Source organism: Trematomus bernacchii, unplaced genomic scaffold (assembly GCF_902827165.1).
Source record: "Trematomus bernacchii unplaced genomic scaffold, fTreBer1.1, whole genome shotgun sequence".
Lineage (NCBI taxonomy): Eukaryota > Metazoa > Chordata > Actinopteri > Perciformes > Nototheniidae > Trematomus > Trematomus bernacchii.
The window spans coordinates 1850989-1865023 of record NW_022987513.1 but is presented as its reverse complement, the minus strand read 5'-3'; positions in this window follow the sequence as shown (position 1 = coordinate 1865023).

Sequence of the window (14035 nt, the reverse complement as noted above, 5' to 3'; positions counted from 1 at the left end):
CCTCGAATCCTTGGTCCTCCGGTAGTGACCCGGAAATGGTTTTCGGCGCGCCATGTTGAAGGACATCTCATTTCTCTAAATGCACATCGAGGATCGAGCGTCGAGGAGGCTCTCTGGAGGAGCTATAATCGAGGATACACAGATGGCTCCTCCGCGGATGCATTTCCGGCAACAGTGATGTTTAAAAGAGTCGACTCGTGACCAAGCGGCAAACTCTGGGGCAGAGCCGGGAGGCCAATAAGGAAGTGCCACAAACTGCAGTTCATCTATTGGCCGATAGGCGATGACTGCAGAAAGGAAGAATGTCCATAGACCCCCATGTTAAAATGTCCAACTTTACAGCAGAAATAAACATGTTTCTGCCCATGGATGCAATCAAAATTATTCGGGATATAGTTAGATTCCACCTTAATGATTATTAATTGTTGAGTGAATTGTTTTATAACGCGACCCTTTTATTTATATTAGTTCTTAAAGTTTTTGCATAAATTAGGGCGTGGTCACTTTGATGGACAGGTACGTGCCTCACTGTCAGCTAACAGCAACTTGTCCACTCTGCTAGGCTACAACGTTAGCTAGTTGTAGTTACTGTACTTTACCCTTTAGCCGTGTTCGTGGTGATTGTGCCTTTTAGGGAATGTTGTTACAAATACCAGACAATTAAAATGTTGTGCTGTGCGCTTGAATGTACTAACAGAACTTCCAAGAAGTCTAAAATGATAATATTATACATGTTAACCCCGTTAGCAGGTGTTTGTGTGCTTGTTAGCCAGCTAAGGACGTAACCCTTTATACATGTGTATATATATATATTAGGGCTGTCAGTCGATTAAAATATTTAATCGCGATTAATCGCATGATAGTCCATAGTTAATCGCGATTAATCGCAAATTAATCGCACATTTTTTATCTGTTCTAAATGTACCTTAGAGGGATATCTTTCAAGTTTGTAATACTCTTATCAACATATGAGTGGACAAATATGCTTTATATGTTTGTTTATTATCATTTGAACAATGACAAATATTCTCATGAATATTAAACACAACAACCTGAACATTACAAATATTCGCCTCAATTCAACCTGGAACCTCTCTCATACAATAATTGTGTGTGTGTGTGTGTGTGTGTGTGTGTGTGTGTGTGTGTGTGTGTGTGTGTGTGTGTGTGTGTGTGTGTGTGTGTGTGTGTGTGTGTGTGTGTGTGTGTGTGTGTGTGTGTGTGTGTGTGTGTGTGTGTGTGTGTGTGTGTGTGTGTGTGTGTGTGTGGATCGTTGAGCTATGTGCAGCTCAAGGCATATATGCTCGAATGGGAGCTGCCTGGACGCTGCAATAATGTTGCGCTGACTTTTCGTACAATGTCCCACTGTCTGGCTACCTGCATAAAGTCAAGTGCTCGGCGCAGTTGTCGGCGAAATGTCATTGAAACAGCTCCTTATATCCGTTAGCGCAGCTAGCTAGCACCAGATGCTAACAACAACACGTAGGTGTGCCTCGCTCGCGCGAGTCGCGCCACACATACACACTCCCTCCCGGTCCTCCCGATGGCCAGTCCGGGCCTGCCAGTGAGCGTGGAAGTGTGGTCTGCCACAAGCGGGCGGCAGGAGCGGGGCTGTCAGCATCAGCTTGTCGATGGTATTTTACACTCGATGCGCTCTGAAACTACGGCGGCCAAGGACAAAAAATACACATGCGTTAATCGCGTTAAAATAATTAGTGGCGTTAATTTTTTTTTGCGTTAACGCGTTATTAACGCGTTAACTTGACAGCCCTAATATATATATATATATATATATATATATATATATATTTATACATGTGTAAATATATATATATATATATATATATATATATATATATACATACATATATATATATATATATATATATATATATACATACATATATATATATATATATATATATATATACATACATATACAGTTTAGTTTATGATTCAGCCTTGGGTAAGACTTTTATAGTCTATGGCTATGACGCCCATAACGCTAAACGGGAGTAAGGCGCCGTTTACACGAGGAGAAAACTGCTTGTATCTGCATAGTTTCGCGTGCGTATAGCCCTATTATTTACACGAGGCCGATAGAAACTGACCCCACAAACAATAACGGGTCCCAAGGTGGATAGATTTGCAAACGAAACGCTCTGGGGGGTCAACCGAGTCCGTGTAATCACCTCGATACGAATATTTCCTGAAAAAATAACGATAGCCCCGGCTCTCCCCACCTCTCCTGCTCACTGCTGTATCAACTATCAAAAATAGCTGTGTTAATTAAACGCACAAGGGGTTCTTGAATGAAATAATATTATAAAAGGCAAACCAGAATTGTTAACGCCCAATATACTCCTTAAACAAAATAAACAGAGTCAGATTTCATGCATTGATCCATTATATTGACAAAGGAGGATCTCACCCGGTGTTTGTAGAGAATATCTCTCTCTTTCTGAGCCGTCCTCTCCACGGAGTTGTTTTCTTTCGTGTTTCTTGGTCGGGATGCAATATCCACAGATTGGTTTCTTTCAGTTTCTTTCAGTTTCAGTTTCAGTTTCGGGGCTTAAACAGAAGGGTAGCCATGGCAACATTGCGGCGGGGCTGCTTGGTTGCTCTTCTTCGCGGCTTTTGGTGTATTTTGGCGGAAGTTACAGCGCCACTTACAGTCCCAGCATATGTACTACAGCGTTTCCAGCGGCCTCGTTTGAACAGACACGTTAAATGAAACAAATGCATGTGAACGGAAGACTTTTTTGAATACGCATACTGTGCATAAACGCAAACGGTCCCATGTGAGCGGGGCCTAAATGTCAAAAGGGGACCCGCCGGAGCTAACGGAGCCGCAGGGGGTGTCCCGGCGGCGGAGTCCGGCGTTATAACTGGAGATCAAGGAACGCAGCGAAACGCGGACTTGGTTCGCCTGCAGCCCGCTGTAGTATTAGCTAAAGAAATTATGTTGAACAAGGCTTAAGCTGAACATCGCCACAATTGTTCTGCTATGTATCGGTACTTATTTTATTTTATTAACGTGTGAATGACAAGCATTAAGAATAACAAAAAATAGTTAATTCTCTTGCAGATTGTCTCGTTTGATTATGAATGTAACGTTTATATAGTGGAACTACACTGTTTTATCAAAACCAAAGTGCCACGCAGTAACTTGGTATTGTAGTGATCACTTATTAATACACTAATCTAATCAAGGAACTACAGGTTGGGGGTATTGTTCCGCACGGACACTAATGCTTACTGTACCTCCGGGGTATATACTGTGGGTCCTTCTCAGGTCGATTAAATGGAATCCTTGCGCCCCTCACTTGCGTCGTTTCCCTGCGTTTAGTCCCTCCCACCAGGGAAGCATGGAGAGACGCAAGGAAACCACGAGAAGCAGGGAAATGAGTTTAGAGCAATGGCACGTCCTTTCTTTCGGAGCGTCACGTGAAGCGACGTCCGTTTGTGATGACACCGCACAGCTGTTCGTCTGACAGCAGCTCTGTCCCCGTTATTTTCACGAACACCCTCGCCTCTGTTAGTACACATTTACTGACACAAACATTTGTATCATCTGTTGTAGACCCAAATACATTAAATAAAATAAGAACTCATTCTCAAAAAAGATAAACGCCATTCTTAAAATGTATAAACGAACAATAGTTGGATTAATATTGATTAGAGTGCACAATAGAAATAAAATAATTCAGAGAAGAAAAAGAGATATGTTATCTATCAAAACCCAGTTAGATTAACATTCATTAATCATTGGATTGCACACTTTGTTTGTGTGGATATGTAGCAAATTAACATGTTAAATAGCACTTAATGACTGACTGACTGAATGGAAATGACAATAAATGAAAATGTAAAACGAAAAAAGCGATCATGAAAATGTTTCCAATAAATGAATAAAATAATTTTTGACCACTTTGTTGTTCAGATATATCACATATTTGTAACTGAATGATGCATTCATTGAAACAAAACACAGTATAAACTGAGGAGTGAGTCCCGTGAGTTTCATGTGTTTTCTTCACTCCGCTGGGAAACTCTGCTCTCATGTCAAGAAGCATCAGATCAGTGCATGCGCTGCATCGTCCAATCAGTGAGCGATACACAGTAAGGGGGCGGGGCGAGTGTCTGAGGATTTCACCGGAGGATGGTCTGGTGGTTCCTCGGTTATCGCTCCTCCATTATCGCTCCTCGCTCCTCGATCCTCGATCCTCGGTCCTCCGGCAGAAATAAGAGCCATGGGACGCTACTCAAGATGGCGCAGACAAATCAACTTCCGGTGATACCGAGGACCGAGGACCGAGGAAATGAAAATAGTCGACCTGAGAAGGACCCTGAGTCCTCCTTCCTTTCTCTTTCTCTTGTCTTCCCGGGCTTCGACCCGACAACATGTGCATTTCTGCTGCTCAATAAAGCCAGCTTTGTACCTTCATTGCACCGCCTCCGACTCCCTTCTCTCTGCACTACATTGGTGACCCTGACATAAGTCTCGCAAAGTATCTGAGACTGGACCGAACATGGCAAAAAACGCAGTTTTTCTCGAAATGCCGGAGATTTTTGGAGACGTCCGTGGCTGCATCGTGCGCACGGACTGAGGCTCGGTTTGCCCTCCGCGGAATGGCCGAGGACGTCGCTCGCCATTCCCGCATCGTCTCGGCACTGGAAGACAGCAAGCCTTCCGACTACAAGGAGACGATACACGAGCTGCTAGGTACGGAAGAACCCGACTTTTACTTCATGGAGCTGTTTATTCGGGACATGCGGCTGCATGTCCAGGCTGCGCTAGCTAACACGGCTAGTGTTGAGCCCGCGCTTTAGCCGAAGAAGCTAGCCGGTTCTTCCTGGCCGCCCGGCGATTTACCCCTGAGGTGCTGGCCACTACACGCAGCGGCACCTTCCCTGGTAGAGGCACACTGCCTAGCAGAGGCTCCGGGGCCGACGACATCAACTAACGGCTACCGGCTAACAGCTAACCACGACAGCTAACGGCTAGCAGCTACTGACGGCTAACAGCTAACAACGACAGCTAACAGCTAACGATGGCAGCTAACGGCTAGCAGCTACCGAAGACTAACAGCTAGCGGCTATCGACATCCATCGGTTAACATCCAACTGTTAACCCCTTTTTTTGTGGTGCCGGAGAGGAGGTTCGACCAAGTCTGGTCGGCCTCGTGTGGATCCTCTCACAATTTCGCCCACCTGTTTTTGATCATGGACAGGACGACCCTTTTGAGCTTTTCCCTGGTGCCTGAGAGGAGGTTCGATCATGTCTGGTCGGCCTCGTGTGGACCCTCTCGCTTTTTCACCACCTCGACGGCGGCTTTGGACGTCGCCCACGCTTTCATCGGCGCCTGGGTGGCGCGCTTCTGGACCCCGTCTCGCCTCGACTCTACGGTTTCGGACGTCGCCCATGCCTTCATCGGCCACGGGTGGCGTGCTTCGGGCCCCTGTGGTGCTTCCTCCCGGACGCGAGGATTGTGCCATGTTTGAATTCTGTGGGGGCTTGTGTAGTGATCACTTATTAATACACTGGGTTACATAATTCAATCAAGGAACTACAGGTTGGGGGTATTGTTCCGCACGGACACTAATGCTTACTGTACCTCCGGGGTATATACTGTGTCCTCCTTCCTTTCTCTTTCTCTTGTCTTCCCGGTCTTCGACCCGACAACATGTGCATTTCTGCTGCTCAATAAAGCCAGCTTTGTACCTTCATTGCACCGCCTCCGACTCCCTTCTCTCGGCACTACAGTATGCATGTATTTCATGTTAGCTTAGCTTCTTAGCTTGAGCTAGCTCTGTTACTTCCAGCTCGGTGGCAGCAGGTCCCGCCTCGGCTCCGCCTATTTGCCCTTATTTGGATCAGGCTGGAGCAGGCGGGAGTTAGACTCTGACGTCACTGTCGAGACGTTAGTGGCCGACTCCGCCTACTAAGGGCTTCTCGGCAACTCTGCAGAATCCTATGGGTGACGTCACGGACACTACGTCCGGTCGTGACGCACGGCCGGACTTATCTCAGCCAATAACAGCTCTGCATGCATCCCCTGGATATTATTTTATTAACTGCTTTCATCGCGATGCGATGTTTACAGTGAGAACAGCTGTGAGGTCCGTTCAGAAAGCAGAGCAGTGTGTATAATATAGTATATATTTATATAAATCTATGTGTGTGTATATGTCCGCATCTGTAGCCTGTTATTATCTCATTATACCGCACTGTGAATGAATTAAAAGTAAATATATAAGTCGTCATGAACACATCTGTCCATCAGACAGAGTGCTGCTGTGCCTCCTGTCATCATTAATGGACGTCTCTTTAAAATGACCGCTCAGAGGAGAGGATTTCTCATTTCTCTAAACGCCTGCTGCTTCCACTCCTCTCTCCTCGGTTCCCCTCCTCGACTCCTCCGCTCGCATCTCCTGTGGGCGGGACTAAGTCACGAGGATAGGAGTCGAGGAGGGGAAATTAGATAATTGAGAAGCCTTTTAAGACACAAAAGGCTCATCTCAATTGAATATTTCACCTCCTCCTTTCCCTCACTCGCGTCCCTTCCTTGCGTCTTAGCTCCGCCTCCGTAAGATGCGAGCGAGAGACACGAGGAGGAGACGCGAGGACAGAGGAGTCCTCAGGTATTAATTGGGATGTCCTCGTTCACTCAAACGTCACTTTTAAACTACGTCTGTTAATGATGACATGTGCACAGCTGTATCCCCTCTCATCAGGCTTAACTGAATAACCCTTTAGAACCGGATTGTTAAATATTTATTTAAATGAATGAATCTTTCTCTTGTTAGTCAAGGAATTCAATGTATGATGGTTGGTCCTACTTTTGTGTTCCGTTTTGGTGTAAAATGTAGCCTACAGTTAAATAAAAATATAATTATAGTAATGTGAAAATGTGTGTCCTGTAGATCCCCACATTCACCACAAACCCACATTCAGGACTGTGAATTTTAAATAATTTAACTCCTGAATATCTTAACACAAAACAATACAAATAATTGTTATTTATCAAGATCTAGCCATTTATGAAATAGCTTTCTTAATAGCTATGTTTTAGTGACGTTCAAGATCATTTAACACTTATACATTTATGTGACGCTTTTCCACTCATTCTTCCAGTTGTCGGTTTTCCTCTGTTGAAATCGACCAGCTGTGAAGGTGGGGGCGGGGCTTTTATACGCGAGTAGTGAAAACACTTCCGCGTAGTGTGCTCTCGTGTATCCTCCCTTTCGTCTCCTCCCTCACCCCACCTCGACTCCTCCGTGTGCATTTCAAGTATTGGGACGTCCTTCAACATGGCGTGTCTTGATCGATTTCCGGGTCAAGTCGAGGAGGGGTATTGAGATGAACCTAAAGATAGGATTCGAGGAGGGGAAATTAGTGAAATGAGAAAGGCCCATGCCCCATGGTCACATGGTGCAGCTCAATACGGACAATAGAGTGGCGAAGTCACGCCCATCTACTTCCGACCCATGGGACCTTATTTCGGAAAAATAATGTATTGAAGTCAATGGAGAGAGAAAACTTATCTTTCGATCCCGTTTGAATTGTGCCATGAATTACACATATGATGTTTGTCAATCTTAAAAAATCTTTTCCATGTCAAAAAAGTCACAGTTTGTCGTAAAACTGTTGAAATATAAGACTATGAAAAATACGCAACTAGAAAGACTACAAATCCCAGAGTCGCGTAAGTGATGTCACAATTGTTTTCCTCCACTAAGAGATAGCTAAGATCAGCGCCATATAGATATAATCTATCTATATGGCGCTGGCTAAGATAAGATAACTTTAACAAGATGCGTGTGTGCTTAGTACCAGGTTGTTATCATACCAGCAATGGGTCTTGCTCGTTCTTTCGCTTCCCGTCTGATGAAAGGACCAGGAGTGTCTGGATCAAGCTAGCTAGTAGCTAGCACGTTAGTTAGCATTACAGCCTTGTCATTTTTATTAGCCTTAACATGAAGTAACATTAAGTAACCCAAAATGTTAAACAGTAAGAGTAGTAGTCATATTTCGTGAACCCTTTGAATAGTACTGTCACTGGTGTGATCATTCTATAATACACCATTTAAGCCCGGGGGAGAAATGCTAACGCTAACGCTAACACTTAGCATCGGCGATCTTCTCTACTTCATGCTATCTGCACAAATGGTTGACATTAAACATTAAAACGACCAGGCAGTTCAGAGAGAATCAAAGGAAGGCAGGCAGGTAGCTTTGCATGACATTCTTCAGGACGTGTTTCATTGTGGTGATAGTGAGGGTAGTCAATCGTTTTGTTGACAAGACAGTAGTGACGGCCATCTTGGTGACGTGTGTTGCTCTGTGAGACCAGAGAGGTAGTTCATTGAGCGTTTCACACAAACAAATGTGTTACTTCACAGTTTTACAACACATTTTTTTTTTTTTGACTTGCAAAATTATCTTTTAAATTGACAAACATCATATGTGTAATTCGTGGCACAATTCAAACGGGATCGAAAGATAATCTTTCTCTCTCCATTGACTTCAATACATAATTTTTCCGAAATAAGGTCCCATGGAGGTCCACCGGAAGGGGAGGGACTTCGCCAATCTATAGAGAGGCGAAGTCCCGCCCATCTACTTCCGACCCATGGGACCTTATTTCGGAAAAATTATGTATTGAAGTCAATGGGGAGATAAAACGTATCCTTCGATCCCGTTTGAATTGTGCCATGAATTACACATATGATGTTTGTCAATCTTAAAAAATAATTTCCATGTAAAAAAAGTCACAGTTTGTCGTAAAACTGTTGAAATATAAGACTATGAAAAATACGCAACTAGAAAGACTACAAATCCCAGAGTCGCGTAAGTGAGCATGTTAGTTAGCATTACAGCCTTAGCCTTGTCATTTGTATTAGCCTTAACATGAAGTAACATTAAGTAACCAAAAATGTTAAACAGTAAGAGTAGTAGTCATATTTTGTGAACCCTTTGAATAGTACTGTCACACCGGTGTGATCATTCTATAATACACCGTTTAAGCCCGGATGCCCCCGGGGGAGACATACTAACGCTAACGCTACATTAGCATCGGCGATCTTTTTCTACTTCATGCTATCTGCACAAATGGTTAACATTGAACATTAAAAAGATCAGGCAGTTCAGGGAGAATCGAAGGAAGGCGGGCAGGCAGGCAGCTTTGCATGACATTCTTCTGGAAGTGTTTCATTGTGGTGATAGTGATTTTTTGGCAAGACTGTAGTGACGGCCATCTTGGTGACGTGTGTTGTTGTGCGAGACCAGAGATGTAGTTCATTGAGCGGTTTCACACAAAAAAAGTGTTAATTGGCAGTTTTACGGCAAAAACATTTTTTTTTAACTTGCAAAATTATCTTTTAAATTGAAAAACCTCATATGTGTAATTCGTGGCACAATTCAAACGGGATCGAAAGATAACTTTTCTCTCGCCATTGACTTCAATAGAGTGGCGAGGTCACGCCCATCTACTTCCGGTCCATGGGACCTTATTTCGGAAAAATTATGTATTGAAGTCAATGGAGAGAGAAAACGTATCTTTCGATCCCGTTTGAATTGTGCCATGAATTACACATATGATGTTTGTCAATTTTAAAAAATCATTTCCATGTCAAAAAAGTCACAGTTTGTCGTAAAACTGTTGAAATATAAGACTATGAAAAATACGCAACTAGAAAGACTACAAATCCCAGAGTCGCGTAAGTCATGTCATAACTGATGTCACAATTGTTTTTCCTCCACTAAATAAGAGATAGCTAAGATAAGATAACTTGAACAAGATGCCTGTGTGCTTAGTACCAGGTTGTTATCATACCAGCAATGGGTCTTGCTCGTTCTTTCGCTTCCCGTCTGATGAAAGGACCAGGAGTGGCTGGATCAGCTACCTAGCTAGTAGCAAGCACGTTAGTTAGCATTACAGCCTTAGCCTTGTCATTTTTATTAGCCTTAACATGAAGTAACATTAAGTAACCCAAACAGTAAGAGTAGTAGTCATATTTCGTGAACCCTTTGAAGAGTACTGTCACACCGGTGTGATCATTCTATAATACACCATTTAAGCCCGGGGGAGAAATGCTAATGCTACATTAGCATCGGCAATCTTCTCTACTTCATGCTATCTGCACAAATGGTTGACATTAAACATTAAAAAGATCAGGCAGTTCAGAGAGAATCAAAGGAAGGCAGGCAGGCAGGCAGCTTTGCATGACATTCTTCTGGACGTGTTTCATTGTGGTGATAGTGAGGATAGTCAATCCCTTTTTTTGGCAAGACAGTGGGTGTTTCTCAATCGCGAGTACGCTTGCTTGGTAGCACATGTCTGCCGAGCATCTTGCTTCAGAAGCGAGTCAAGAATACTTCCTGGCATTCGGAAAACGAAGAGTGGAACACGCTAGCAAGTGTGCAGGTGTGCGTCATATGAGAGGCCCCGCCTTACATCTTCTGCCACAGATTTGGGGAAATTGGTCCGTGCGCAAAGCATTGTGGGGATTTTAAGACCGCGGAGTCTACTCATGTGCAGCCTCGATATTTCTCCAAACGGAGTACGCCGGGCTCGGTAGATTTCCAAGTATGCTGGACATTGGAACAGTACTTCGGCGGCACTCGATGACGTAGTATGCTTGAAATAGTGGCTCTGAAGCAGCTTTACTCGCGATTGAGAAACACCCAGTAGTGACGGCCATCTTGGTGACGTGTGTTGTTGTGCGAGACCAGAGATGTAGTTCATAAAGCGTTTCACACAAAAAAATGTGTTACTTCACAGTTTTCCGACACATTTTTTTTTTTTTACTTGCAAAATTATCTTTTAAATTGACAGACATCATATGTGAAGTCAATGGAGAGAGAAAGATTATCTTTCGATCCCGTTTGAATTGTGCCACGAATTACACATATGATGTTTGTCAATTTAAAAGATAATTTTACAAGTAAAAAAAATAGAAATGTGTCGTAAAACTGTGAAGTAACACTTTTTTTGTGTGAAACCGCTCAATGAACTACATCTCCCGTCTCGCACCACACACCAAGACGGCTGTCACGTTGGCACATTTCACTTCTTTCTTTCAGAATGAGGCGAAAAGTATTAAAAGAGGTGAAAATCACTACAAGTCTGGGCATGTTGAGAGCTGTACATACACAAAAGGGGAGTTAGTCGGTTCCGTAAGAGCCAGCATGCGGGACCGGGATTCTGGGATTTGTAGTCTTTCTAGTTGCGTATTTTTCATAGTCTTATATTTCAACAGTTTTACGACAAACTGTGACTTTTTTTACATGGAAATTATTATTTAAGATTGACAAACATCATATGTGTAATTCGTGGCACAATTCAAACGGGATCGAAAGATAATCTTTCTCTCTCCATTGACTTCAATACAAACTTTTTCCGAAATAAGGTCCCATGGAGGTCCACCGGAAAGGGAGGGACTTCGCCTCTCTATACCAGGACTGATTCTATAATTTAGGGTGCATTTCACATCAACAAAACAGTACAAAGAAAGTGTTGTTTCTCAATAGAACAATCAGTGGTTCAAGTTAGTATATTCCTCAGTGTAACATATCCACTAGTTGCAAAGCTTAAACATTTTTTTATTTTATTTTATTTTAAGGGAAAGGATGTTTTCACTACTCAGTTTGTCAACTATGTTACGGACAAACTTGATGTCATTACAATCATTTGATTAAGTCCTGCACTTCAAGTAAAATCACATTTGAAAGGCTCTTGAGTCTATTCTACCATATATCCAAAGATTTTTTAAAGTTTAAAAAATAATTGTATTAAAGTTTTGTTTTTTCATGTGATATGTTCAGCACTGTCATTAAGTTTAGGGATATTTTGTATTATAAAACTACCATACAGGCCATTTTGATAGTTTTAAGAGATGTCATGTAAAACTCCAACCTGTGTAGATATACATTATACTATAAAGGATATCAGAAGCACTATTTTAGATATTTTAAATTTGAAAAAATGAGGTGCAACATAGTTGACAATGAAAGTCAAACATTTGACGCAAATAACATAGTTGACTGCACACATTATTAACCATCAGCACTATGTTCATTTCAAGGCAGAAGTGCAAAATTCCATTGATAATGATGTGTAATGACGTCTACATGTCATACAAATTGTCAACTAGGTTACCTGTCAACTAAGTTACTACAGTTATTACAGTACTGGGTAACTTAGTTGACAGGTAACCTAGTTGACAATTTCCCTATTTTGACCCATCATTTCAATGGTAGGCCTTGCCTGGATGACCACATGTCATTTTCTTGAACAGGTTAACATCACATTTGAACATATAATTGAATTAAAATCATTAAACAATTGTAAACCATAACAATGTACGTAACATTGTTGATGGTCAATTAATATACTCATTGACAATGTGCTATTATACATAAAATATTGTAAAAAATTAGAGGACAATCACCACAGTGTGTTCAAAATGTCTGCCAAAGAGGAACATGGCATCATGTGATGCTGGTGACATGGTATTGGGACAAACCATTTTTGAGTTAAAGGGGGGAGTTCTGTTAGTAACATAGTTGACAGAACTTTTGCGGACATTCATATATTAAGATATTTAAATTATTTAAAGGAGGAAATCAATTAAAAATATGTTATTATTCTTTAGTATTTAGACTTTTGAAATAAATGAATACTTTTTTTTATTTACCAAGACACCCTCAACTGAAAAACGGACATAGCAAAAACTGACAATTTAAGAACATCATGACACATTTCAAGCTAAATAAAGCATAGGATGCACATAATGTTTGTGTGATATTATAACATGCTTTCCAATAATAGGCAAAATATGATATTTTTGAAGAAAATAGTTAGAATAATTATAATTATCATCAATGGACATCAATGGACATGGAATGTACCCTAAATTGTAGAATCACTAGAGGCTGTTCAACCTGTGCAATGTTTTAACTGTGCAATACAAAATCATTTGTTTTGCCTTATCTTTATTACACATTTCTACATATATATTTTTGTTATGCTTGTACAAGGTGAACATTTTAAATTGAACTGTGGATTTATTTTATTCTAAAATGGAGCAACCGTTCGACTAGATTAGGATTAGGATTGTTGATATGGCGCCCATAGGGGGCACTGCAGATGAAACATGATTTAGTGCTCCAGGGCCAAACATCCATAAAACAACATAAATGTTGCTAATCAATCAGCATCTTTCAGCATCGGTGTTGGAACAACCTTCCTGTCAGAATGACAGATTACAGCATGTTTGCTTTAATCTTATCCAGATGAACTGGAATATGGAACATCATTATCATTATTATTTTAATTATTATTTTAATTTTTTCTTTTCTTTTCTTGATTTTATTTTTTATTTTATTAATCTGTGTGAATCTTTGCTGTCCTGTTTTTTCACGCTTACCCTGTTGCTGCTTTGTACAACTGAATTTCCCCACGGGGATTAATAAAGGTCCATTTTATTTTATCTTATTTTATATGTAGAATGTAATGCCATAAAGCTTTACGTGTTGCTATATTTTCTAAATGTACTGTCCTTCCTGTTTCATTATCATGACCAATCAGGGGATGGGGGAAATCAAACTCAAATTCAATCATAAATGTCAGAACAAATTGGAATTTGTTTTATATCCACTGACCCACTTGCTGAAATCATTAAAAAACAAACATGTCAAAAAACTATTAAAAAATGATTTCAAAAAAAGATATATCATTGTATTGCCTTTGTCTGTTCTACGAAATGTTAAATGTTATTAGCGTGTTGATAATCCTATTATTTTGGCATGCTCCTAATTATTTCAGAGCATATCTTTATCTTTGGCCTGATTTCTTGTGTAGTTCTGTAATGTGTATGCCACTATAAATGATTATGATTCAGTCAGTTACATAACAATATGTGTTACTTTTGTATTATTAGGATATTGCCGCACAAAGGTCATCGGACCAAAAACTAAAGTTTCAGTGTTTACAAATGCTGCCAGTTGCATTGTGGGAGACAGATGATT